Genomic DNA, 5,782 nt, shown 5'->3' with positions numbered 1-5,782 from the left:
GGGCACCTGTTGGGATGAGCACTGGGTGCTGTATGTAAGCCAATTTGACAATAAATTATGTTTTAAAAAGTTATTTAATTTAATTTAATTTAATTTAATTTAATTTAATTTAATAATTTAGTTTAATTTAAAATTTAAACAAATAAAATAAAATTAGTTCCTGGACTTCAGTGAAATATCTATCCTTGCATATCAAACAAAATTGTCAGTCAGTGTCTTACTGATTATTAGCTACTACTTCAAATAAGAGAATAAAAATGCAATATAAATCAATTGCAATATATAAATGAAAACCATGCAAAATTTGTAACACTGTATGAAGTCCATTAAAGTGATTTGGGGAACTGTACAAGTCACAGACCAGACTTTTCAAAATTAACAATTTTTAATAAGAGAAGATGAAGAACCATAGTAACAAAATGAAGGCTTTAAACAAAATGGTTTTACGATCAAAATGTTTAGCAAACAGAGATTGCATACATGAGCGAAAGTGTTCTGCTTTCAGACTCTGCTACAAAAATCAAATGTGAAATAACTGATTTCATATCATGTTTTTATATAATTTTGTCAGTAAAAACTTACAGGAAAACACTCTCAATTCATTCTTTTGTAGATCCAAAATAATAGCAGGTAAAATGATACTTCTTTTTTGGATAAAAATCAGAGAAATTTCCATTTTTTTAATTTTAGTCTTATTTTCAAGATAAAATGACAAGAAATGCCTTTCCCTTCTATCTAAATGACACTTGTCTGTTTTGTAAATAATTTATACGATGTGATATTTAGTACAAATTATTCTAAATCCATAGACAAAGTGTTCAAATGTCTTGGTGCAGTTTTAAGATTTGATAACTTCAGATGTATAGATTCTACAAATCTACCCCCCAAAAACATTTGAAAGTTCATTTACTTACATTTACAGTATATGCATGTAATTTTGTGAATCATAAGTTTTTAATTTTATTCTAGTCTTTCTCATTAAAGATGGGAAACAATGACAAAAAATAATTTAATACTTATTATTAAAATTCTCAAACAAAATAAATGTAAAGAAATTCAAATAATTAAACTTTTAAATGATGTGCTTTATAAACTTGTAATACTTCTGATGTTACTAAAGCTTAAAACTACTTTCCTATATACAAAATCAATGTATAGAAATCAGTTGCATTTCTATACACCAATAATGTAACAGCAGAAAGAGAAATCAAGAAATTAATCCCATTTACAGCTGCACCAAGACCCATAAAATACCTAGAAATAAACCTAACCCAAGATGTAAAAGATCTGTATGCTGAAAACTATAGAAAACTTATGAAAGAAATTGAAGAAGTCACAAAGAAATGGAAAAACATCCCATGCTCATGGATTGGAAGAACAAATATTGTTAAAATGTCAATACTACCCAAAGCAATCTACACATTCAATGCAATCCCAATCAAAATTGCACCGGCATTCTTCTCAAAGCTAGAACAAACAATCCTAATATTTGTATGGGAACACAAAAGACCCCAAATAGCCAAAGTAACGTTGAAAAAGAATACCAAAGCGGGAAGTATCACAGACTTTAGCCTCTTCCACAAAGTTGTAATCATCAAGACAGTATGGTATTGGCACAAAAACAGACATATAGACCAGTGGAATAGAAAAGAGAACCCAGAATTGGACCCACAAGTGTATGGCCAACTAATCTTTGACAAAACAGGGAAGAGTATCCAATGGAAACAAGACAGTCTCTTTAGCAATTGGTTCTGGGAGAACTAGACAGCAGCATGAAGAATGAAACTGGACCACTTTCTTACACAATACACAAAAATAAACTCACAATGGATGAAGGACCTAAATTTGAGACAGGAAACCATCAAACCCTAGAGAAGAAAACAGGCAACAACTTCTTTGACCTCAGCTGCAGCAATTTCTTGCTCGACATGTCTCCAAAGGCAAGGGAAATAAAAGCAAAAATGAACTATTGAGATCTCATCAAGATAAAAAGCTTCTGCACTGCAAAGGAAACAGTCAACAAAACTAAAAGGCAACCGATGGAATGGGAGAAGATATTCGCAAATGACATATCGGATAAAGGGTGAGTATCCAAAATCCATAAAAAACTTACCAAATTCAACATCAGAAAAACATATAATCCACTAAAGAAATGGGTAGAAGACATGAATAGACACTTTTCCAAAGAAGACATCCAGATGGCCAACAGACACATGAAAAGATGCTCAACATCACTTATCATCAGGGAAATACAAATCAAAACCACATTTAGATACCACCTCATACCAGTCAGAGTGGCTAAAATTAACAACTCAGGAAACAACACATGCTGGTGAGGATGTGGAGAAACGGGAACTTTCTGCACGGTTGGTGGGACTGCAAACTGGTGCAGTTGCTCTGGAAAACAGTGTAGAGTTTCCTTAAAAAAATTAAAAAGAAAACTACCCTATGACCCAGCAATAGCACTACTGGGAATTTATCCAAAGGATACAAGAGTGCTGATTCATAAGGGTACATGTACCCCAATGTTTATAGCAGCACTTACAATACCCAAATCATGGAAGGAGCCTAAATGTCATGGAAAGAGCCTAAATGTCAACTGATGAATGGATAAAGAAGATATAGTTTATATATACAATGGAATACTACGTGGCAATGAGAAAGAATGAAATCCTGCCATTTGCAACAACATGGATGGAACTGGAGGGTATTATGGAAGTGAAATAAGTCAGTTGGAGAAAGACAGATATCATATATTTTCACTCATATGTAGAACTTGAGAAACTTAACAGAAAACCATGGGGGAAGGGAAGGGGAAAAAATAGTTTCAAACAGAGAGGGAGGCAAACCACAAGAGACTCTTAAATACAGAGAACAAACTGAGGGTTGATGGGGGGTGGGTGGAAATGGGTAATGGGCATTGAGGAGGGCACTTTTGGGATGAGCACTGGGTGTTGTATGTAAGTGATGAATCATGGGAATCTGCCCCCAAAACCAAGAGCACACTGTATACACTGTATGTTGGCCAACTTGACAATAAATTATATTAAAAAACAAAACAAAACAAAACTACTTACCTGTGTATGTGTACGTAGGCATATATCCTAGACCTATAATAGATAAAATAAAAGACTTTTTTTAAAGATTTTATTTTTTAAGTAATGTCTATACCCAATGTGGGGCTCAAATTCACCACCCCTAGATCAAGAGTCTCATGCTCTACTAACTGAGTCAGCCAGGACCCTGAAAATAAGACTTCTAACAGGTGTTTAAAAAAAGAAAAAGCAAGTCCTCAGAACCTACTGAAATAGACATACAGACCATGTTTCTTGAAGAAAGAATCAAATAGTAAATATACCAATTCTTCTCAAAATTAATCAATGCCAGTTAAAATCCTAGAATTATTTATTTGTTTATAGTTCATTTATTTATTTTGAGAAAGAGAGACAGAGAGAGCAAGCAGGGGAGGGGCAGAAAGAAAGGGGGTCAGAGAGAATTGTAAGCAGCCTCTATGCTGTCAGCACAGGTCCTGACACAGAGCTTGAACTCACGAACAGTGAGATCATGACCTGAGCTGAAACCAAGAGTCAGTGGTTTAACCAACTGAGCCACCCAGGTGCCCCAATCCTAGAATTGTTTATGAAATCTTAAAAGCTGAGTCTTATTAAAGAAAAAATTTATTCTGACACGTGTTAAGGATGGAAATCAAGACTTTATTCGAGATGAATTACTGCAGGGCACCTAGGTGGCTCAGTCAATTAAGCGTTCAACTCTTGATTTCAGCTCAGATCATGATCTCACAGTTCGTGAGTTCAAGCCCTGCATTGGGCTCCATGCTGACAGTGCAGAACCTGCTTGGGATTCTTTCTGCCCATCCCCTGCTCACACGCTCTCTCATTCTCTCTCTCAAGAATAAGTTAATTTTTTTTAATTTTTTTTTAACGTTTATTTATTTTTGAGACAGAGAGAGACAGAGCATGAACGGGGGAGGGGCAGAGAGAGAGAGGGAGACACAGAAATGGAAGCAGGCTCCAGGCTCTGAGCCGTCAGCCCAGAGCCCGACGCGGGGCTCGAACCCACAGACCGCAAGATCGTGACCTGAGTTGAAGTTGGACACTTAGCCGACTGAGCCACCCAGGCACCCCAAGAATAAGTTAATTAAAAAAAAATCTTTAAAAGGGGAGATTACTGCAATGGTGGGTTTGCAGCAGCTAAGAGAGCTCAGTCTCAACTCTGAATACCATAAGAACAAGTGGATTTATAGGGGCAAGGTAGTCAATGGATGGAAAATTACTAAGAGGAGATATCAAGAGAAGGCAGATTCTGGCTAAACAGACTTAACAGGATTCTTTCTGAAGGCCAGGGTGATTAGATATTGAGGTTAGACAAGGGTGGCAGTGAAGAATTTGATCAGATATCCCAGGCGATCAGATCCTAAGTATATGAGGTCTCTCTACACTGACTTAGCAGGAGTCTTGCTAAAACCCAACTCTGCAGAGATGGTGAAAGATGCCCAAGGTCAAGGCCTAGTCCAAAAGGGGGCTCAGAAGAACCTGACCAAATCTTGGTCAAGGAAAGTGTGTTTGACACTCTAACATTCTTCCAGAAGGAAGAAAAAAAGAAATGGCTTACGAGAAGCCAAAACAAAATTTGATTTGAAACAAAAAAAGAAGATCCAGGACTGCGCTCGGGCCAGCAGCACACCTCTCAGCCAGCCTCCACCAGCTTCTCATATCCTAGCTAACACCCAACGTACCTTCATCACAAGCAAGCCAGACGGGATGCACTAAGGCCTGATAAGAGAGATCATTAACGTCTTCATGCAAAAGAGATTCCATATCATGAACATAATGTTCCTTTGGGTCTCTGAGGAACATCTGAAGCAGTACTATATTGATCCCATTCTTCCTGGAGCTGGTAAAGTACATGAACTAAAGCCTGGTTGTGGCCATGGTGGTGGTGGGCCTGGGTATGAAGTTGGGTGACTAATGTAGCAGATTCTCAGTCAGGGGACTTCTGTATTTAAGTTGTCAGGGACATCATTCATGGTAGTGATTCAGTAAAAAGTCCTGAAGAAGAAATCAACCTATGGTTTAAACCTTAACAATTGATCAACTACATGTCTTGTTCTTATGACGGGATCCATAAATAAGAGGTAGACAAAGCAGCTGTCTCCTTGGGCACAATATGATGTGCCACTGGATACGGCTCTTCATTACACTAACTTGAAGGCAACAGGATCGATGATCCTTTTCTGAACCATATTGACTTTAAAAACTTTTAGAAGCTGGGGGCTCCTAGCTGGCTCAGTAGGTGGGGCATGCAAGTCTTGATACCAGGGTTGTGAGTTCAAGTCACATGTCGGGTATAGAGATTACTTAAGAAAATGAAATATTAGGGGCGCCTGGGTGGCTCAGTTAAGTGTACGACTTTGGCTCAGGTCACGATCTCACGTTTCGTGGGTTCAAGCCCCATGTCAACAGCTCAGAGCCTGGAACCAGCTTCGGAGTCTGTGTCTCCCACTGTCTCGGCCCCTCCCTCACTCACACTCTGTCTCTCTCTCACAAAAATAAATCAATAAATGTTTTAAAAAAATTATAAAAAATAATAAAACCTTAATAAAAAAACTTTTGGAAACTGGAGAAAAGAAGAAGAAAGAGAAGGGGAAGGTGAAGGGAGAGGAAAAGAAGATGAAGAAGAAGAACAACCACCACCACCACCACCAGCAGGAAAGATATTAACACTTCAGCCATGGGGAAATAAATCAATTGAATAGTGTATA

The 5,782-nt window shown here is 37.5% G+C and overlaps 1 pseudogene; it reads left to right on the top strand.

Annotated features, from left to right (window-relative positions):
- The first annotated feature begins 4,499 nt into the window (after positions 1 to 4,499).
- LOC132668016 (nucleoside diphosphate kinase B pseudogene) lies at positions 4,500 to 5,152 on the top strand (annotated as a pseudogene).
- The last annotated feature ends 630 nt before the right edge of the window (positions 5,153 to 5,782 follow it).

Source organism: Panthera onca, chromosome B2 (assembly GCF_046562875.1).
Source record: "Panthera onca isolate mPanOnc1 chromosome B2, mPanOnc1 haplotype 2, whole genome shotgun sequence".
In the NCBI taxonomy this organism is placed as follows: domain Eukaryota; kingdom Metazoa; phylum Chordata; class Mammalia; order Carnivora; family Felidae; genus Panthera; species Panthera onca.
Note: the sequence above shows the minus strand (reverse complement) of the source record. Positions and strands in the feature narration are given on the sequence as shown.